This window comes from Taeniopygia guttata, chromosome 2 (genome assembly GCF_048771995.1).
Source record: "Taeniopygia guttata chromosome 2, bTaeGut7.mat, whole genome shotgun sequence".
NCBI classification, from domain to species: Eukaryota; Metazoa; Chordata; class Aves; order Passeriformes; family Estrildidae; genus Taeniopygia; species Taeniopygia guttata.
In genome coordinates, this window is record NC_133026.1 from 67,020,897 (window position 1) to 67,044,144 (window position 23,248).

General features: G+C 41.8%; 1 protein-coding gene across 33 annotated transcripts in view; it reads left to right on the plus strand.

The window, feature by feature from the left end:
- The window catches only part of ATXN1 (ataxin 1), a 399,379-nt gene that overhangs the window by 268,985 nt on the left and 107,146 nt on the right, over positions 1-23,248 (plus strand). For all 33 annotated transcript variants that reach the window (XM_072924142.1, XM_072924143.1, XM_072924144.1 and 30 more), the window contains one exon: positions 8,097-8,210. The gene's annotated coding sequence lies outside the window, so the exon portion shown is untranslated. The remainder of the gene's footprint in view (positions 1-8,096; positions 8,211-23,248) is intronic.

Below are 23,248 nucleotides of genomic sequence, written 5' to 3' on the forward strand. Positions count from 1 at the left end.
ATAACAGAAATGAACTTCTGAGTGGTTATTCCACAAAACAATTAGACGAAAGCAAGACTCTCTTGATTTGATGTAAGGAGATTTGTATGTGTATGAATTCCCTTTCATGTAAGATGAGAATAAATTCCCAACTGAAAATCAAGTTAGAAATACTCCCCCCAAAAACCTTACCCAAAACACTTTTCCCCCCTTTACTCACAGACATGACACATATCTTTATCAGGACTCTCTTGCATAAATTTGATCATATCCTGGAGTTCAGCTCTATTTCAAAAGGCACTTGCATAACTTCTGATTCAGATACTTTCCTGAATTAGAGGCAGTCAAGGATAATCATTGCCAATTATTACAGTGCATTAATTTTGTTACCAGGTATGTGGTATTCGTGGGGAGGAATGGTCTCTGCACATTGTATTAAGGCTGAGCACTCCCTGAAGCAGGGACGGTGCTTTAGCTGTGGGTGCACACACAGTGGAGCACAGTGCAGGCACAGTCCCTCCTTGCTCACATGCACCATGCTGCCCTGGCCTCTCTCACCACTTCTCCAGCATTTCTCACCCCTTTTCTCAGCTGCTCTGTGTCTCATGCCAGCATGACGTTCTTTATCTCTGAATACTGAACATGCTAAAGCTTGTCAGAATTACAACATCAGAAAATACGTAGAAAGCATATCCAGTAAGTGAGAGGTCCTACTGCTTATATTTAGTTATATTTTTTTTTCAGGTGGATGGGGGCTGTCTCTCATTTGGACCTATTTTGAGCCATGCTTGCATTTTCCACAGTGTGAATCAATGCAATTACCACTTCAGGTACTGTAGACTACCTACTACTGTAGGCAGATAGACGCAATAAGAGGCAAAAGGGAATAGGAGAAAAAACATTTTCTTTGTAGTCAGGAAAGCCTTTATAGATTTGGCATCATACTTAAAATTCCATTGTATTAAAGAAATGCAACAATTTCAGAAATTATTATTTATAGGAGGATTTGTGAATTCACGATGTGATATTCTGACTCACCCGACAGCAAACATGTTTGCGCTCCGGCTGGTATGACTCACACTGACATTTGTCTTAAGCGTGGCAATTGTTTTAGCCCTCTGCTTGCTGCAGGATGAATGAAACGGCTGAGCTCCCTGTTGCAGATTTACTATGTGCAGCCACCCTGGTAAATTGCAGGCTCAGCTGTGGAGTATTTCCTGTCTCACACACACACACACACACACACACACACACACACACACGTGCATACACATGCATACACGTGCACAAACACACACAAGCACAGCCCCCCCCAGTAATGCTTTACTGTTAAATGCTAGATTCATAGAAAGGAAATGCATAATTACAGCGCTGCCTTTTGCACCACATAAAGCAGCCCACATCAAAAGATGTTTGTCATTAATGTTTCAACAGGTAATCTCTGGAATTACTGCCAAGCTGTGTTCCTGTTACTTAGTGCTCAGTGTTGAAATCGTTGAAATCTTTGTTGTAAGCCAGCATAGTCAGCTTAATCCTGCAAAAAAGTTAGTCAATAGTGGCTTTGTTTTCCAGCTCCGTATCATGTTGCATCAGCAGCACAGAAGACGTGGCAGCACTGGAAGCAGGGAGAAGGTTAAGGGTGCGTTTTGGGCTGGCTTCCTAAGGAAGCCAAGCTCACGTGGTGGCACTGTTCATGCCTGCGCCCGTGTGTGTCCCCCCAGCCTGGCAGCTGGTGTAAGTCCTCCTCAGCCCTGCGTGCTGCACAGGTAGAGGAGACGGGGAAGCTGCTCCCTGAAAACTTCGTGTAAGTAGCAGATGAGTAGCTCTGGGCACCTGTGGCTGAACCCAGTGAGGCAAAGGCCATGGCCCAAACTCAAATCTTACCGGCACCAGGGCGTTGGTACTGTGGGTATCTTGTGGAATCACTGCTGCCATCAGAGATCAAGCCTCTTTTCTGGTTTTCTGGGTTGTAGCATTAACAATCTTCTTCAGGAGGTTTTGTCTCTGGATACTTAAAATAACTGCAACTAAACAGAATCTCAGCCATTGCTTTTGGCGCTGCTTCTGTTTGCAGCTCACATCATTTGGATCTTCCTTTCAACACCATCTTTGCAGGAGAGCTGTGGCCATTGTATGAGAGGTGTCTGTACATGTCTTGAAGGCCCTTGAGCTTGCTTTCATCTGTAGCAAGTTAATAGGGTGCTGCAGTTCTTCAAATATGCAGGAGGCTCATTGTCTCCACTCAGGGCTGAGCTGCATTTTTTGCATAACAGCTCCCGTAGAAGAAAAATAGAAATATTTATGTCATGTAACAGAAGCATCCAGAGTGGTTATTTTTATTGCTTATATCTGTTCAACATTACTGGCTCTCAGCCTGAATTATTATGGACCATTTGCATTCTTTACTCAATCTCTTCTGCTCAGAAGACCTGTAGAAATTACTGTGTTACAAGCACACAGACAACAGAGTTGTTTTTACTTTAAACCTCTGTATGAGAATGAAGAAAGTTGTCATCCTTAGAGAAATGTAGGTCTGTGTTGAAATTTCCCCAGCCCCTCCCACACCCACCAGTATTCCTGCTTTGATAGCCATAAAGAAGTGGCAAACAAGGCATGCTGATGTGAATAAGGTGATGGATTTTTATTAAGAAGTACATCATTGACCTCTGATAGGAGGTATTTGTGAGGTATTTTTTTCCTTGTGGTTCTGCACTGTTCTTGCTTAGACAAAACAACCTGAACGAGCTCCTCTTAGTTTTCACCCGGTGGCATTTTGTGTTGCACCCACAGCCCACCTCTTGACTTGCTGTTTTAATACCTTATGCTACACTCTCTTTCTGGGGGAAGATCAGGTGGAACTTGGAAACTGAGCCCACTAAGTGAAGCACAAGGCTAAGCACAGTCTAACCTCATGCCTTTTTGGAAAAATGGGGTATTAGTGAAGTACAAATAAGGAGTATGGTTGTGATTGCTGTTATTTGTGTAAAAGTGATGTCTCTGAGGTCCTAGTTAGATTTGTGTTTTTATTGTTATTAGGCAGCATGTAAACAGAGAGTGTGAATTTGAGCTATTCTGCATTTTTTCCCAAGTACAACTGCCATGATGAACCTTCATCTGTTTTCCAGTCACTTGTGCAGAGGTGTTGAGGTTAGGGAATGGGTAACAAGAGCAGTGAAGACAGCTCTGGGGGCAAAGTTACTTCCATGGTTTCCAGATGAAGAGGTTTGGAAGGGGAGATGAGTGCAGTGACTATGTCCAAAAGCTCTCAGTCTTTTTGCATAGGCTGATGCTAAAATGAGGGGTGGTTTACCTGAGCCTTCAGTTGTGAAAAATACCTACTGTGGGCAAAGTAATGATGAATCATGGTCTTTAGATTAATTCTTGGGACACCGATTTCTAGATGACTCCCAGCTAACGTTAGTTGTGCACAATCAATGGCCATCTTGCATAGTGCCTCCTGCATTGGAGCTGCAGCCTTGTCCTTTCAGCCTCGCCTGCTGCTCCCATCTCTGTGCTATTCACAGGTATGCATGTTCCTGTCCTGCATTTTCCCTCTGAATATGCTTGGAGATGCTTTTCACACAGGAAAGATGTGCTGGGCTGGGATGTTCCATGTTCACAGAGCTGGAGAAGGCAACATAAATGTTCTTCCCTCTGCTACAAAAGGAGGGGCAGGATGGATTGCTTCCTTGTCTGAGCCCCATGATCTGCATCCTCTTTTTCTGGTTTAGGACCTGCGGGATATACAAAGTGCTAACAACTTGATTTACTGTTCCTGTGCACCCAGATACAGTTACTCACCCTGCACAAAGGGGGCATAACACCTTCTGAAGTTGGGGATTTCACTGTGGACCACATGCAAAGCCATGGGAGATGTTTGTTTACATGAAAAAACCTTGAAGGATCAAGCTTCAGATGAGGAATGGATGCTAAATAGAAATCCGAGTGATGCCTTCATGTTTTATGCAAACAAAACCTCTATTGTCCTAAGGTGATACTGCTTCACCATAGTATTAAAGTAGGCATAATTGGGATTTAAGTAATTTTTACACTAGCAGAACATCAGCAGCAGCCTTTATACACTGGACAAAATGCCAGAAGACTTTCAGATGGGCAAAGTTTGGCATGGCTGATGTAGAGAAGCTTTTATTAACTTGCAATCTAAAAGATAGTAAATTCTTTGTTGCTTTGTGGTTTTGAGGTTTTTGGGTGGTCTGTTGTTGTTTTTGGTTTTTTGTTTGTTTGGTTTTGTTTTGTTTTGTTTGTTTTGGTTTGTTTTTTTTTTTAAATTTATTTCCATTAGGATCTTTTCTCATTGTATAAAGTCAGCTAAACCTGTTGAAAATAATTTAGAAGCTTTTTTCCTGACATGACAGATGATACACACATTAGGTAATTGAAATCATGCACGCTCCAGGAAGATAAAACCTTGCCTTTCCCATTTGCGGTGAGGCAGGATTGAACCTGTCTAAAATTATTTCATGTAGAGGGAGAATAAAGCAGGAAATGAATTATGGTTTTATTTAAGTTGAAGGATTAGTTGAGGGATAATAGTGAACAACGAAACAACTTGGGCACAAGGCTGCCGTCTCTTAAACAGCTTTATTAGCTTATGCTGATTTCTGAATTAGGGAAACCAAATTATGTCATGCAAGAGAGCAAGGGATGACAATTAAAAACCTGCAGGAAAGGACTAGTAAAACGGTAATCTCTCACTGCCTGATCTTCAAAGCAAAATGGGAGAGCATGACCTTTTCTTGGAATAAATACAGGATATTGCATGTAGCCAACTTCTGGTTTTCAGGTTTTGCCAATTTGCAGTTGCTTGCTTGTACTACTCTCCTTATTTGTTGATTGCCCTGGGGTCCAATTTTAGTCTCAAAATACTCCTGAGAAGTACTTCCATGTTCTTTGATTTGAGATCTGTTCATATCTCAATTACACTTCTAATCTGTCAGCACAGTGTCCTTTTTAGCTCTCAAAGACAGGGCTGTGCTGTGATATTTGAGTAACCATAATGCTGTGGGACTATGAAAAACAGCTTCCTTGGAAACGCTTCCCATTTATAGCGGAGATGTGATCGGTAACCGTGTACGTGATAATGATTTGTTGATCATGGTGAAACTTCAGTCACAAAGTCTGGTCAGGGCCTAATTGCACTGCGAACCAGCTTTGTCTGCTGGGCCCTCCAAGTTATGACTGCTTTACATGTTCCATGAAGAGCATGTCATCAGAGCCCATCAGATCTGCCTAGCAAAAAGATTGTCCCAGTTAGGGTCTGGGTGCTCTGCTCTTCAGGTGAGGGTTGTGCTTCAAGAAGCAGCCTCTCTCCATGCATCCTGAATTTTGTGCTATGCTATCTTTAAATCTTAAGCATAAAAGTGCCTGGGAACATTTGCAAGCAGACATGACTTGGCCCTCACAGAGTGAAGTGCCTGTGGGTAAGGTCAAGTGAGCAAGTTGTAGCAAATTAAACTAGCTTGTGAATTTATAGTGCATAATCTGCTCCATAATAATTGGCTGTGTGCATGGTACAAAGGCACCCTGTGGTAAATACAAGGTCTCTCGCCCCTTTTTTTGCCTGAGGTGTAAGCTACCTTGCTTCATGTCATCTTTCCTGTGAAATGTATGTGCATGGAGAAAATCTCTGCCCCAGAGTACCACCACTGCACTGTGTTGCACAGGTGCTGCTTGTGGCCTGTTCCTGTGTCCCTACACTTGCAGACATGTTCCAGACTGACAGCAAGGTCACTGCAAACTAGCAAGCAGTCTCGCTCCTGATTCAGCGATCAAAGCCCTGGTTTGGGCAGTCAGAGCCTTGCTAACTTGAACAGAATCAAAATCCTAATCCCACTTGTTGAAGTTAGTGGAAGGACTTAATCACTGAGTGTAGTGGGTGTCAGCCCAGGGTTACACACAGCTGACTCTCCAGGGAGGCTCACAGGAGTCTATCCAAGCAGGAGTTTGCCAGGAGTAAACGTCTCTGCTCTTACTGAAAATAATTGGAAGGCATCTATTTTTGTTGGAAAAGTTGAATATTTTATCATAGTCATTTGGACTCCATTTGAAGGTTCCCTCAAATGCTAAATGACAAGAGATAAGGATTAAAAATTGCAATTTTGAGGGTTGCCAAATTATTGGGGAAAAAATAATTTGCAAATGCTGAAATCTTTCATCTTAACACTTAGAAGCAAAATGGTTTGAGTATTTCGAGCTGAGATGGAGGTTTCTAAATTGTGAAAGTCGCATAATTGAAAGAAAAAAATAAATGGCTTGAAAATAAATTGGTTTGAATTTAAGCAAAGTTTCAAGTTTTTTTTTGGTTTTTTTGTGTTTTTTTAAGGTTTGTGTTATTTTTCCCACTTTGGTCTGCTTTCTAAAGTTAAAAATCTTGTGAGACCATGTCTGATGGTGTGTCTCTGTCAGATAAGCAGCGGAATCCCACTTCAGTAGAAGAGAGAAGTTGCTGACCAAAGTCTTGGAAGTGTAGCCAGGGCCTGGTATCTGAAGGCTTTTGAGGTAGCAATGCCTCTGTCACACAGGAGTTGCAATTCTGAAGAAACTACTGTGTCTTAAAGTGGGAAGATTTTTTTTAACAGGTATCTTGCATTGCTACAGTCCATCAGGGAGAAGACAAAGACACATGTACCTTGGGACTAGTGGTCACCGTCACCACCATTGCCAGGTGCCTGCCCAAGTCCCAGCTGGATGCAGGATTGCACGTGCTGCTCCATGAGGGCTGAGCCTGAGCCAGTAAATCCAGGAGTAGCCTTACACCAAAACTGGATCAGCTGGGCAGATACTGCTTTGGGCTTTAGAAGGTTTTGTTGTTGTTGCTTTGTATGTTCGACTAAACCAGTCATAGGTGTAAACATCTTTTGAATAGCAATGTTTTTTATCATGGCATTGTCTTCCCTCTGCTCTTCACCCATGAACTGCTCTTGTCCATCTGTCTGACTTGTTTCCTCCCTTCACATAATGTGAGATTCATCTGCATTCATATGTAGGCATCTAATCTGAGCTCAGTGTCTAGACTCACTTTATGGAGAGAACCAGACCTTTCTAGAGAGTGAATCATTCTGTCCTAAACCAGATGCTTGATAGGTCAAATGAATAATTTTCTGGATTGCCTTGTTTCCTCCAACAAGTGAAGAGAGTTTGCACCGTCTACTAAGGTGTAGAGTTTGGTCCTGCACTTCTTTTTGATTTGAGGACATGGATTCTACCATAATGGAATCCATGTGCACAAATCCTGAAGTGACATTTGAAATATTTAAGGAGGTAGGAAATGTTGGTGGCACAAAGTGAAACTAAGAATTTGGGAAGCACAAGGAGACCATGGGAACCTGGTTCAATGAAAAAAATGTTCAATGTGGGGCATGTGGCAATATACACTTCATTTTAAGTATTCTGTGTGGGATTCACATAAAAATGAAACCCAACTATTTCCTCTGACCCTAATAAAAAGGCTGAGGACAGTCTGATACCTTGTGTAGTAGGTAAAAAAAAAAAAAAATTAAGAGTTGCTCCACAGTTAAATTTTGTCCAAAAAAGCAATGAAAGAAACACACAATATTAAAAATCTCAAATATGAAAAAAACTTTCTACTGAGGAACAGCACGAATGTATGTGTGTGTATTTTTGGATTCAGTACTCCACTGTTATAATATTGCAGATAACCATGGAAATAGATAGGTGTTTCTCTAGGGGACTTCATTGAGAACAAAAATCTTCCCGTGTGGATCTCTCTGCACATTGTGGACTTTGTTTGCAAACACTTTTCTAAACAGCAATTTCCAAGTAGTTTTTTTCTTTCTCTTGTTACAGCAACAGAAGTATCCAAGAATTATTTTAATTATGTATCTGCTTCAGCAATTCTGAACTGGGTTTTAATTTTGTGTAATAATATGTACAGAGCAAATGACTATTCCTATCCTCGATCGGTGCTTGCCATACACTCACTCTGTTCTGGAATCTTCATCTTGAGAGCTCATTAAAAATGCATTTGCTTCAAGGAGATGTAGGAGTCAATTGTTCATTTGTTACACTGCTCTATGAATTTTCCTCTTTTTGTTCCTTGCTTTCCTTTCTTACTTGGTTTTGCTTTTGTTTTACAGCTCTACCTTACTTTATTTGAAAGAGGAAAGCCAGTGATCAATCCAGCAGCTTCTGAAAAATCTTCATGCTAACGGATAATCCAGAATTCCCTGAAGAAGAACAAAGTGAATGTTGTGAGTTCCTAGCAGTGATAACAAATACTTCCAATTGTGTCTTTTGGGAGATAGTATCTACCCTGTACTATCTGGTCTCTTCCGTGTGATGCACTGAGCACCAAAGAGTTGAATTTCTCTCCCTCTTATTTTTTTTTTTTTCCTTTTAATGGGTTTAAGGGAAGACTAGTGTTATTTAAGGAAAGATGGTGGGCTTCTTTTCCTTGGACTGCTACCATTATTTGTCACACTGCTATTGCTTTTTAATTAAATATGTGAGCCTGCATTGGAAGGCCATGTGACTGTGTAGCCTAACAGGAATGAAAAATACTATGGATAATAGTTCATGAATCCACAGGTCAGATTCAGGAGTTTTATGCATGCTTGCACAATGGTTGAAATTATTTGACCACTTTCAAATTAGAGGAATGCACATGTAGTTATTTCTATAGTTATTTCTGGTATTCCAGACTCCTGATGGCCAGTTTGCTATATTAGTTTGAGTATTTCCAGTACAAATGCTCCTCTTAGAGGTTTGTGTTCATGGGAACTGGAGTAGCACACCTTTCCAAGGGAAACACAGTCACTCAACTGAGACCATGATTCAGCTGTGGTGTTAATAAAAGAAAATGTTCCCATGAGGGATGGGTAAAGAGAAAGCATGAATATTTTTATGTTCATTGATTTTCTTATGAAGCCCACTGCTTTTCTGGGTTGAAATGGGCAAACATGCAGATCAAATGTAAACATTCTCACAAAAAGAGGAAAACAAGAGTTCTCTGCCTGCCAGGTTTTAGAATAATCCTTATTTTTTTCCTTAAGAAAGAACCATGGGAATTTCCAAGTTAGGCAAGTTACTATTTAATTCTTATGCCCAGAGTATGCAGTGGTCCTTCAAGATGTTAGTAGTGATAAAACAAGCTGCAGATTCTTCCAGTTCAACCAAACTAGTTTGTGCACTTTCCATTAATGTAGTAAATATGAATATATTTTCTGGCATGCCTTCTAGCTCCCTCCTTTGCTCCGCTTTTCCCTTTGGGTTCAGGCTTCGGGAAGCAGATTGAGACAGGCTAAGTGGTGCTGTTTTCCCAAGAACCAGCTGCAAAATAGATATTAGAGGAGACACTGAAAATTTTTTGTCATCTCTTGCCATTCCCACCTGTTTTGACCTACAGTGAAATAGTTAACAAAGCCAACATTTGGAATTTTTACTTACTCTAGTTACCACTAAGCTGCCAAGCTAGTAGCTCATTAAGATGAATAAGGTACCTCTGAAATGTGGAGCTTCCCACTGTCCATGTACCCAAGCAGGCGTGGCCATATAGCTTATTCCCACACTTCGAAAGGCTTCTTTAAAACCACAAGGACTTACTTTGCATGCTGGCATCCTAGAACAGGAGAGGACAGATAATAATAATAATAATAATAATAATAATAATAATAATAATAATAATAATAATAATAATAATAATAATAATAATAATAATACTAAAAAACCCAACCATCCTAGCATGCAGAGCTGTTGGATAATAGGAGATGTTTGTTTAAGATGTTGCAATCACCTCCACTGATTGCAACAGCAGCACCACCTCATGTGAAGAAGAGCATCCTCTGGGTCCTGTAAGGTATGTAGTGTGCCAGATCTGCCAGGTAAACTGAAAGAGGCAATCATCAGCCATTGCAGGGGATGGAATATCTGTTGAAGATGCCATCAGTGTGATCATTACATTCTGCCCTCTCCTAAACGGTTTCAAATCAGCCCACTTAAAGCACAGTGTGATGTTCTGCTACTGTGGTGCCAAAACCCTGATTGTACTCAGGAAGCCGGGATTAGTGCAGAAAAAGCAGCACTCTTCTCACTAGGTATGGATGGGGAAAAGTGTTCTTGAGAATTGCTCTTACCCTGGCATCCAGGACTGGTTCCTTTTGAGGAATCATTTGTAGGTGATGGAGAGCTTTTTAGCAGTTCCTTGAGACTGTATATTGTATAAGAGACTGGCTTCTGCTTAGAGGACACTGCTGCAAGAAGGAGGCAGTCAGCTAGGCTCCTCCTCTCCTCTTTCCTTTAACCTCTCAGGGAGACAAGAATACCAGAGGTGAGGAGGTACAATGTTTCTCCTGAAAGGAATTCCTAGCATACAGTGATTTTATTGAAAAATATTGCTCTCTCTTCCCTGTTTGCAGGGTGTTGTCATGTTAAGATGTGAGGAAAATGATCAAACTTTTCCCACTGCAAGTGGTAGCTGCTCCCTTCTGCTGCCGCCTTCTGCCACCCAGGCAAATTTCAGAGGAAAGGGGGGTGTGAGGAGGGAGGGGTGCAGTAAATTGAGACCAGTGTCTTGTATCCACCTAGAAACTGCCTGTTTACTAAACAGTACAAATTTCTTGCTTCCTTTTTCCTGCTCTCTTCATTTGGATGAAAAGCGTTTCTGGAATAGCAGTGCTTGTACAAATCAAGTCCATATTCCACTTCTGAGGAGAGAAAAAGAGATGTCAGGAGGGTTCGTTAAGGAGGAACGTTTATTTTAGTAAGGGTAAAAATTAAGCACGACAAGGCTTCTTTGCTCCTGCCAGAGGGTACCTTGTGTATTCCAGCATACGGTTTTGTAATTTTCTGGTAGGATGTAGGTATCCTAAGGTTTTTTTTTTTTTTCCATCCTGAAAACATATGCCACAGCTTTTTTGGAGTGCTAGCCACACAAGCACAAACACATTCTAACAGGAGCAATGAATAAACTCTTCATGTTCCTCACTCACAGGCATTTTTTTTTTCTGTGCTTATGTGAAAACCTCTGGCACAGTTTGTGGGAAGTGGAAAAGAAATCTCTAAATCCAGTATGTGTCAATAACAGAAACGTGTTTAGTTGATCTCATATCTATAACTGTTATTTTGGGCAAACTGCAGATGGTAGGATAGTAAACATCCCCACTTCTAGCCCAGACAGGCTTTCCATGCCCTGCCTTCAGCAGGAACCTGCTGCTATAAGGGCTGACTCTAAAGAGGGTCTTGGGGGACCATGGTTGCACATGGCTTAGCCCCAGTTCCACCCCATTTTTGAGCTGCTGCCTTCTTTTTCTGTTCCTTGGCTCTCCTTACTTCCTTTACCCTGGGTCCTATCTCCCATGTACTCCCCCCCGGCTGCCGGCTGTTTTTCCTGGCACGTGGAACCATGATGGGTCTGGGAGCGACAGCTTCTGGAGCTGATGTCAGTGCTGCTTCCTGAGCCGCCTGGCCAGGCTGGCTGCGGCCCAGGCACACCCTCTCCCCAGAGCATCACCTTCTCTGCCTGCCTGTCCTGCTGCTGCAGCAGCCCCTCGGGGAGGAGGCTGTACAAGTGATGGAAATTGAAGGTTAGCGAGTGGCAGTTTTCTGCGAGCAGCCATCTCCCACGCCTGGAGCCTCAATGCTAGGTTTGTGGCGTGGTTGGAAGTGATGCCTGGTTTCTGTTCTGAGCTGTACACACCTTGGAAGAGCTACGGGAAGCTTTGACACATGCAGACTTAATGATTCTGGATGTCTCTGCTTTTGTGTTGCTTTGGTATCCGTATGCTAAATCACTCCATGGTTTTCTATGGAAATTACCAGGCTGCTGAGAAAAGAGCAGAGCTGCATGTGTCAGTTCTTACAAACAACAGCCCAGTACATGTCAATTGGTATTTATAGTGAGAGGGAAAAAGGGAAGAATCACTTTAATTTGAGAAATGTCTCTCAGAAACAGCAGTAATTTATTCCTAGGCATTATTCTTCATTAAGAGCTACAGACAGCTGCAGCTTCCCTTTAAATAGAAATTGCTCTCTGCAGGCACGCTATACATAGGGCTTCAGGTTTCTGCCATTTCTCTGCCAAAAAATCAGAAGTATTTCTCACCAAATAAATGTTTATTCAGAAAGTCGTATTTCCTGGCTTTTATTTCACGTCACAGGCTTCCGGCAGCCAGGCGAGAACAGCTCAAGGCTGTCGTTTGGGAGAGGAAGCTGAAACAGTTTGAGTCTCTTGTGGGGCTTCAAAAAAAAGTCTCTGACCATAACTCTGGGCCTTCAGTTTGGCAGTTTACTTTAGCTGTTGAACATTGGATTAAAATGGATGCTGCAGAAATCCTGCAGGGCAAGTGTGCCTGTGCAGACACAAAGTGGTGGTGGTGGTGGGCGTTTCTATGCATGAGGTCAGCTCACCCCCTGTCTCAGCCTTGAAGCCACAGCCATCCTCAGACTGCATGGGTGGCAAACTGGCTTTGGCAGCTGGCAGCAGCTGAGCTGTTTTGTTGGTGGGCATTCTCCATATGATCAGTGTATGGACACATAGGGACAACAGGCGAGAGCTGGGCCACGCCTGCTTGCACCTGCCACCCAGCAGAGAGGCTTCAAGTCCTGCAGAAGGATGTGCAGCAATGAAGTTGTAAGCCACCAGTGCTCCAGAGGACTAAATACCTTTTTTAATTCACATCTGTGCAGCTTCCTTGGATTTACCTTTCTCTTCTTTACATTCCTGCTGACTGGCTCTTCAGCTAATGATTTCGCCTTTTCCTCACTGTCTTTTCCAGCCTTAACTGCTGAGCTTCCTCTTTTGTCTCCAGGGCTTATCTGCTGGACCCATACATTCCATTCAGTGTGCCAGCCCCTACCACTCCAGTAGATAACTTTGCTGTCATGGCAGCCCCAGCTGGTTGTCTTTTGTCTTCTGTGGCTATGGTGCTCCTGTCAAGACTTGATGTTTTCTTTCTCCATATCTCCGCCCAGTTCTCCCTGCAATCCTGAGTTTATGGCTTATAGTATGCAATCCGTGTATTAAAATAATTTTTAGTTAGGTCATTCATTACTCTCTTGCTTTCTTCTCATCCAGTATAGGTTCCAGAGAAGTGAGAAGCTGTAATTTTTCCAGGGCTAAAATCCAAGTCTTTGATAGGCAGGCATTACGCCTGAGGCCACTACATGTTGCTACTGGTTGTCAGCTTTGTAAAACTTACCCTGCAGAGCAAAGAAATCTGGGCACAAAGATTGTTCTCTTCTCTACCGTGGCAAGCTGTAGTTTCCCAGTCTGTTCTGTCTTCCCTTCATTGTCTTCCAAGCAAATGGCTGTAAGATTATGACTCCCATGTTTGGACTGAGAACAGCTTTTGCCTGAGCAAACAGATTTCTCTTTGGCAGTCACTTTAACTGCTGCCCCAGCTTTCTGCTGTCAGCTTTGTTTCATGATTTGGCATTAGAGAAGTCCAGGCAGTCCTAGTGCACAGTGCATTGGAGTGAGTAAATGCAGCAAGGCAGGCAGGTGAATAATGCCTTTGTTAATGATCACAATACCAGTGTGGTCCATGAGACCACAAAAAGCATCTGTCGTTCAGCACTGTAGCTTATGGTTCCTTGTCTTTAACTTGGTGGTGCCAGCTGGAGAAATTTCTGATCCTTGTTGGCAACTCTGCTTGGTCCAAGAAACTTCCAGTGAAACGAAGAAGAAGCATTGGGAACCAAGCCCAGCCTTTAGAGAGTGGCATGAAAGCTGCCCTACTATCTGCAGGTTGTTTCTGGGGTGAAGCTAATCAAAACACAGGTGTCTCATGCCTGTGAGAATTTTTTTTCTGCTTTTCTTATGCTTCTTGTGTTTCACTGCCACTTTCTTGTGCTGCTGTGATAGTTAGCATCACTGGTGAGCTGGTTTGCTGTGCCCATGATGACCCTAACAGTATCTCATAACCTGCCAATGCGTCTCTCAAAGCTGATGATGTTTGTGGCAGCAGCAGCAGCAAGAAGAGAATATAAATTAAGCTCTCCTAGAGAGTAGTTTTTTTCCCATTTTTGTTTGAAGCGTGCATTCAAAAGGAAAGGCTGCTGATGGAGCTAGGTTAGTTAAGAAGAATCATGAGCCCTTTCTAGCAGAGTATTATTCTGAACAACTTGTTCATTCATATTTATTTCAGGTTTGTTTGCAGCCTGCTAGGCATGTTGACCCTGGATGCATATTTTGGGAAGGACTATCAGATACTTTTATTCAAACTGGCTGTATTGATGCTATCAGGTTTCCTCTCAGTGAGTTTTATGTTTCTTGTTGTTAATCAGCTTCGCTGTTTCCAGCTACAGACACTGATGAATGTTTCAGAGGCACCTCATGGCACAAGGGTCAAGAGGAAGAAGATAAGCAAGTTGACAGGATTGCCTTTAGCTTCTTTTCCTGTTGAGGTGTCAGAATTAGAGACAGACTAAGGAAACCAGAGATACTGTTTTTTATTTATTTCTAATGAGTTTTCCTGGCAGCTCTTTAAAGGAAAGAAAAACCCTACTATGGCAAATAAAGTTTATTGCAGTAGTGCAACTTATTACCAAGTTATTGCACTAGTAATAGAAGAAATCTCTTTGGAGAGTGAGGGCTGCATTAGATGAGGGGAGGAACACTAGTTGTGGTTTTCTGTGCCAGGCAATCTTCAGTCAGAATTGGGGTGGTGATTTATAAATTCCCTTTGTCTCACTTCCAGTGTTTGGACTGCAGTGAATCCTGCTAAAACCTTACAAAATCTGTGTCAGTTGAAATAAGCTGGGCAAAATGTGGGTTGGCTTCCTGGACAGGGGTACGTTTGTAAACAGAGCTGTGGGGATTCCTTGCAACAAAAGTGTCCTTAGTGGAGGCAGTGGGCAAACTGCTTTAAGCCTTCAGCTCCCAGGAGTTTGTCTCTCTGGCAGATAAAACTTGTCTTCTCAACAGCTTGATTTATCATTTCTGATGCAAATAGCTGACAAAAAGAAACTTCAGATAACATGAACCTCTGGTGAAGTAAAAGGGAGCTTGACACTCAGGGTGGAGCAACAGGAAGAGCACTAGAGGAACTGGCACTTTTCATATTCACAGTTAACATCTTTTGGGTCTGTTTAAAATGAGGGGTTTTTTTTTTGTTTTTGTATTTGTGTTTGTTTGTTTGTTTGGGTTTTTTTTTGCAAACCTGTGCTCTGCAAGCTACTTTGTTAAAGAGTCAGATTCTTATGGGGAAAAGAGATAAAATTATGTTTCTTAGTCAGTCATGTACTGCTGCCTTTTGAAGTGGGAAGGTCCTCATAACTTACTTCTGAGTTAAGACATGTCCATTAATTCCACAGTGGAAATCACCAGGATCCTTTTAACTTTTACCAGAAACATTAAAACATTTCTATAACTATATTCAACCTGAGGGATAGCCTGCAGAGCCATCAAGGAGATATAAGTACAAGCACTTCCTTCTTGTTATCATTGACCAGTCAAACCAGTTCAGCTGAAGGGATTTGGCTTAGTAAGCAGTCCTGCTGCTCCTGATGGCATCCATAGAAAGGGCTGTAGAGCTTTACATGTCTTCATTATAGGGTGAAGTCTCTTCTTAAATTAAATGAAGCTGTCAGGCTTCATTAGCTCTGGGTTTTCTTGTTATTATTCTAATGTAATTATCACTTTTCTTCAGTCAGCCTTCTGCTTGCCTACTTCCAAATAAACTCTTTCCATCTGGAGAGTATTTTGAGATGGGGAAGGTACAGTGAAGTAGTGAAACTATTCTCAGCATTGTGTTCTTCCTTTCCTTTTCAACTACCTAGAATGCTATGCAAGGAAATAGAAATAAACAAATACACAGCAACCACAAGGGGATCACCTTCCCTCAAAAAAGATCATGCAAAGGAAGGCTGTTGAGTTTCTGTCTAAGCACATTGCAATGGGAGAAAGCATCATACACCGATATATAAATCCCTGCAGTTCTTTGCTTCAAAAAAGCAGCATTAAGAACTGAGGAATCACCCCACTCTGCTCTCACACGTTGCTTCAGCAGTAAGTAGTTCTCAGGCATAATGAAATACCTGCTGACTGCAGGGAGTAAGAAAGGCTCAGTCATGATGGGTACATCTATTTGTGCATCCAAGCCGTTTGCAGAGATTCCCAAGCTGACAAGGTGCTTTGCTCAGGCTAATTAGCCCTGCTTCTCTCTTTACATATTCTCTGGCTATGCTAATTAGACTGAGCAGGGTGCTGCTGGTGAGAGTCCAACAAGAGTGTCTGTACAGCCTTGTCCTGCAGTGTACCCTCTGTATGCCTGAGCCTGCTCGGCACAATCCCACCAGTCTGTGCCAGCGACTCTGCAGCCAGCACAGGTACTGCCTGCAGTTTTGCTGTATGTGCTGTCAAGCATCACTCAGCCTTGGGTGGCTTGCTGGGACTGTAGTGAAGGTACTAAGTGGTAGGGAAGATCTTGAGCAGCTCATAGCCTGTAGCCTCGTTGCTCTCAGAAAAAACACATCCTGCTGGGTATCTTCGATCCTGCCATGTGAATGACTTTCCTGGTTCTGGATGTGGTGCTCTGGAGCACTGAGGGAGTTGGGGGCCTTGTGTTTAGGGGCAGGAGTACCAAGGCAGACAACCGGAAATGGTGAAACTGAGGAATAAAAGTGTGAAAAACTTAGACTTTCTGCTTTTCATCCTGTTTATATGAGCAGTACTAACAGAAAAATGGGCTGGCATGTTGAATTAGATCATGAAACCTTGCTAATTAGCTGTTCTTTTCCCACTCCACCTCTCCCTTCTTCCTTCTCGGATGGGATTCTTGCAGAATGAAATGAGTGCAGGGATAGATGACTTTAATAATTTGGTATTTTAACATTCAATTCCAGCTAAGTTTTCTATCGATTATTTTTTTCAAAGACTTTGAGTAAGCTTACAGAAGAGAGATTTTGGAAGAAACAATCAAAGAAGACCTTGACAATCCCAAAATGACTACAAATAAAACTGTTTTCACGCATTATAGTAGATGTGGCTTTTTACTCCCTGGCTGTTCTTCCTCTGACTGACACTTTCCTGGGAGATGTGGTTGAGAACAAATGCGTATGTACACACACACACACACACACACACACACACACACACACACACGTATGCCTATCTATATATACATTGATCTGAGTGAGCCTGGGAATGGAAAAGCAAGTGCAAAAACATATGCTGGGTTTGGCAAGTTGGTCCTTTTAGTTGCACAGTTTCCTGATTTATGTAGTTTAAAAGGTGTGTTAATGTTCTGTGTGTGATGTTCTGAAGTGTGATCAGAACTTGGATCTCGTCAAAAGATGGATATTCATGTGTCATTCCATTTTGTGAAATAGTAATCCTCAAAATACCACGTCAAGCCATGAATAAATAGCTGTGCTGTATTATTTTGGGGAGTTGCAGTTTCTAAGACAGTCAGTATGATCTCAACCATTAAGTGAGTAGAAAGTGTTTTGAAAAACTAGAAAGAGCTTTGTTGACTGAAATGGCTGGGCCAGAGCTGAAAAGGAAGAGTTTGCTGTTTTAAAACATAGCAGACGTTTTAGACATTCTTATCAGGATGCTTCAGTAACGCAGTTGTGTGAAAGACTGATAAGGGAATGTGCAATAGCAACCCTCATCATTTAAAGTGCCCAAACTTGGCACATTCTGTGGCAATGTAGAATAGCAATAAATATAAATCTCATGTTCTGGAATTCCTGGGTCTCCTTATTAGCAGATCAGTGTGTAAACACTGGCTCAGTGTGTCTAGTACTAGAGGGACGTGTTTTGTTCCTGCAAACGGATGTGTGCTGGCTATGCACCCCCTGGCGCATGTATAAGACAGAGTAGATTCAGAATGAGCTGTACTCCGCATTTTCTAGAGGAAGTCTGTTTTGTATAAACCACACATGAAATCAGTGTGTACATAATTTTTCACTGCAGTGCAGATATTTAAATCATGTTTTAAATCATGAATTAGTTACTGGTTTCAGTTGAGCTGCCTAGTAAGAGCTTGCCAGGAGCATCATAACAGGACAACTCAATCAGAATTCCAGATTTAATGCTGCTCCTTGGTCAGACTGGGACTGGCAGTTTTCATTTTGCTCCCAGATCTGCACCAATTAAATGCATAAAAATGGTTTGAAAGAGCAGGAAGAATTTTGTTCACTGAAATGACTGCACTAAATTTGGAAGTTGGGAGCAGCAGGAGAAAGAGCACTGGAGTACTAGTGGCAGGGGATGAATGCCAGTGTTTGCACCCCATGGCCCCTATTGTGAAGACCTGAAGTAGCTGTTTTTTCTCTTACAAGCTTGAGCCCTGAGCCTGCTTGTTAACTTCTGCATGCTTTTAAGGCTGCTGGCATGTCAGGGCTGTAGTCTCAAAGCAGTAGGGAATGGTGTTTATCTTTGGTCAGAGGGAAACCACCACGCCAACACAAACCCACTTGTCTGATGAGACCAGTGCTAAAGGTAAAATGTAAAGCACTGGTGATTGCTTCTTTGGGAAAGCTATTGAAATAGGATAAATGGTCCGTAATTGAATTATGATTGGCATTTTAAGGCTTATGACAATGTACTTAAGCTCAGTGAAGGCATTTCTATTTACATGTTCCTTCAGGACTTCAAAATGTTGTGAAGAGCACAACAAACTGTGATTGTGGTTGTGCAAAGCTGGCATTATCGGTGTAGCTGAAACTGAAATTGCACTCAGATGGGTTTGGTCACAGTGCCTGTATTGTGCTGGAAAACCCGAGTGATTTGGTTTAGAAAAGATTTGTCATATTAAAGTGTCTCTTCTTGGTTCTATGGGGTTTTTTTTGTACTTTCCATTTCTGTTTTGGCGAAGATGGTGTGGGGGATGAAGAGTTGCAGATTGATGATTGTTTGTCTGTAAACCATCTTACTGGAACAGAAACTGTGGGAGGCTTTCTCATGGCTCTTAGTGAGACCACTACCTTATCTAAACAGTGTGTGACCCTCCAAGATGCTACATGTGGCTCTAACCCAGCCTACCTGCCTGATCAGAGTGCATATGGACATGTTTGTAGCAGAGGGAGAAGAGCATTCTTCTGGGGAACTGTTCCCATATGTTCTTAAGTATTTCCTTTCTGACAGCATCCTTTCACTTGATTTATTTTAATCCAGTTAAAGGTGGTCCAGGAAGTAGAATTTGATACCTCGATAGAGGAGGTTACAAAATGGGGGCAAGGCTGTGTCCTGACATCACAACATGGTACTTCTTTTGACATTGCATTAATATGCAATAACTTGTAGTGGTAGCAATGCAGCAACTCAAAACAAACACTGTAAAACCTTTCATCTCAGACAGTGGTTGTCACTAGTAATGCAATTACCTGTGAGGACCATCTGTCTTAAGACTACTCATAGCAGCAGTATGGGACAGTTTATGGAATGCAGTTTAAGGCATTTTCTGCCCATGGATGTCAGACAGTGCTGACAGTAGGTAGGAGACTGATGGCAGAGATCAAGACTTGCTGGGCATTACTTGACTTCAGTTTTATGATGGAATAGGGAAGAAATTGTGTCCTTGATCTTTACCTGGAAACAGTAAGAAAGGAGGAGATACAGAGAAGAATATGCAATTAGAGAAATAAACCAACTATTCATGCTGCATTTTCATATCACTTCTTGCAGTAAAAAGTAAATGCAATAGTTCCTGTCTTCTTATTTTCTAATTATTTTTAGTTTCATCTTATAATGATAACATTCTTCCCTTTGTAAGAATTAATTCTGATATGAACAATTTGAAACCTAAGGAATAAATAAGGAATAATTTAAATCATTCTTGAGCAACTACCAATTACTTTATCCATTTACGTGCGAAGGGAACAAAGGAAAATGGTAGAAATTCAGCTTTGGTAAAGTTTGGTCTAATAGTGCTATGCATGGCTGGATTTGAAGAGCAGAGGAAACATGGGTTTTTTTAAGAGTGGAGCCCCAGGTGTTTGAGAAGACACCTGATCAGAAAGCTGGAGTTTCAGATCCTATCTTCTCTCTTGTTCAGTCTTCTTTGAGATAGTGCTTTGGTTCTTAATTTAAGCGATCACACAGTCAGTTTTATCTTATGTTACCTTTTCATTAAATGCATCTACAATTCAAGTGCACTAAACCTGTTAAATGCCTTTTGGATAGAGAATTGCATTTCATGGTTTTTATCATATCTTTATAACTATTTTTCCTCTGTCCTGTCTGCAAATAGAATAGCTGGTGTTAGATACTAATGTATTAACTCCACCAGCCCTGTCCTCCTGTGCAATCTGTGGTTTGGGATGACTCCACTGGGATGGCACTGACTTGCAGTCAGGAGACACAGTGTCAGAACCAGAAAGAACAGTTATCTGATGGTGACTCGAGGCATGTCATGACCAGTCAGTGCTGCAGCCATAAAATGCAGATAATGATACTGATATCACTCCTTGCTAAAGCATTATGAAATGTTTTCATGAGTATTTCTGCTCAAGAGCCTGGGTGTTTTTAGTCTGGATTCCAAGGACATGAGGTGTGTGTGGTGATGATGATGATTGTCTGTTTGACTGTCCACCCCCATTTCCCTCCTTCTCTCCCCATAACACTGTCTTGGCTAATTCCCACCAAATCCTGCAGGAGCAAAAGTCTCAAAGACAATTACATTCCTACAATTATTTTTGTTGTTGTTGCTAAATTCAACAGGCTGTGGAGGTGAGAGGCATGAGCTACTGCTGACACTGAGAGGAAAGAGACAGCCAAGCTCTGCTCTTGGTAGCTCTCCTTGATGGTGGCTGGCAGTGAGTCCCATTTCTGCATCCAGAGGACTGTGGCATCCCTTGCCCAGGTGCCAGGCCAGCATGTCAGGATGTGGAACGAGGCTGGGCTGTTGAAGGACACCAGAGCGAAGATGGATAAATGCAGAGGGATGGCAGAGCACAAATCCTACTCTCTGTTCTTTGGGATGTATTGATAGAAGGGCTCTGGCTGAATTTGCCATTCAAAATCCTGGAGGTATTTTTGTTTCTGGCTTCTTGAAACCTGACTTTCTCATGTTCCTGGGATGTTTTCACTCTTCTGTACAATGCTGGGTTCCTCTGCCACAAGGAGCTCTCAGTCTTTCCAGATTCTTTTGGCACCTTTGGCAAAGCTCTTGTGCTCCATCCCCTTCATGCTGCTCACATTTAGCTTCTGCAGTGAATGCAAATTGAGAGCTGCCTTCTTACCTTGTAACTGTGAGGCTTCTCCCCATGTATACCACGTGCAAGAGCCTTCCTGTTCTCATTTAAAAATTCTCTCTTTGTCCTCAATATACACATTTTCTGTCTAGCAGGCCCTGTTTTCAGTGACTGCTGAGCTTCTCCCTTGCACAGTTCTGTTTGTGCCTCTAGAGCACTGGCCTTTTTCTGCATGAGCCCTCTCACTTACTTGGCACAGCACTGTGGTTTTCTATTGCTCTGTATATTGGAGGCAGCTACATGGCAGTAGTAAATTCACAGGGATGCAAATTTATTATCTCTTGTTTAGTAACTCAGTGGGGCACATGTTTATCTTGTACGCTTGAGTGCTGTTTTTAAATTATACTGTATATACAATAGGTAGATTTAAAGCTGACTAACCAAGAAAACATCCTCAAGGCTGAAAGAATAAGTGTGAAAGAAATGCAAGAATCTCAGGCTGGTTTTTAGCTCTGCTTTGTGTCTGGCGGGCTGACGTACATGGCTGTAGCAGTTAGATGTCTCATTTACGCACCCAGATAAAGCCAGGGGAATTTAAAGCAATCAGATTAATCTTGTGTCCTGAAATAACAAGCTTATCCTCAAGAGAGATTTCCAGATTGTTGGTGGGTTTGTTTTGTTTTTTTTTTTTTTTTTTTTTTTTTTTTGTTTTGTTTTTTTGTTTTTTTAATAAGGAATATTTGTAGAAGCATTCTTTTGCTGGAAAGAGGGGACAGGTAAAGAAGTAGACAACTGACCACAGACTCTGTGGTTTCCACAAATGCAATTATAGGAAGACCAAGAGTCTTAAGCCACCTACATTCAGGTCAGCTGTTTTCAACAATGTTAGTTTAGGTAGATTAAGAGTTCAGTTGCTTTGAAATGGAGAAGCCCATGACCAGGAAAGAACATGACTGGAAAAGCATCGGTCATGGAAAAATAACTGTAGCCTAAAGTCATCTTTCAAGCCCCCGAGTCTTTTTATTGACTTGATAGACCTAAGGTTAGGCTTTCAGTAAAGAAAGTCAAGATCAGACGTGTCTCTGAAATAATTTTCAGGAGTTATTTAAATGTAACATACTTCTTTCCCATTTTAATAAGAATCTCTTGAGTTGAACTTACTATTGCTGCTATGGCTTTAGATTTGTAGCCAAAGCCCATTTTGGCTGGGCATTTGAGTACATAAATGTAACAAAAGGATGCTCCAAACCAAAGAAGTCATAATGTGAATGTGTATGTTTGCGTGGAGAATGGAGGTTTCAGACAATGTGTACCTTGGCTTCCAAATCCACCTATCTTTGCAGTCATTTTGGATAATAGTGGATAGTAGCATGGGCTGCTTTATAGTGAACAGACTAATTAGTCCAGGAGGGACACATCTAACTTCTGGTTAAAATCCCATCTTTGAATCAAAGGGAATTTACAGCCTGCAAATACTGTCTGAATCTGTTTCCAATCTTTGTCTATTATTTTTGCTTTATTTTTATGTACCTCCTGTTTGCATTGAAGCAAGAGATGCAGAAGACCAGTTTATGTGCTTCATGCCATGTTTGTTTTCCTGACAGGATAGGACAGGTCACTGCAATGCATTTTTGAGGTGTTTGCCTTATTAAGTTCCCAGTGTCTAGACCTCATGGCTTCCTCCACTTCCCTCAAGGACTTGTTAACAAGTCTTACAACATTCAGCTTTCACTTTTTAAAAATTCCCTTAAGTTGACAAAGACACCATCTTACATAATTCTGTCTAACTCACTTGTGATGTTGGCTATAACACTAGGGGTGGAATCAGCAGAAAGTAGATACTGGTAATTGACTGTTCCTTCAGTACATGCTTGGAGATTCTCCTGAGAAGCTGCCCACATGTTATGTCAAACCCAAAACCAGAGAAAATGTGCTCTGGACAGGCACAGAAACTCTGAGATGTTTGGGTTTATCTGAAGCAGTGACTGAGCCTTTTTTGTATTGGCTGATTGAAGTGGTGTTGCTGCACTTCAGAATTTCTGAAGGACTCATTTCATAACTCTGCCTTTAATTTCATTCTACTGCTCTCAGTTCTTTCTTATTTTACTGTCAGTCCTATATGCTCTCACAACACTAAGTTTTCATTTCTTCC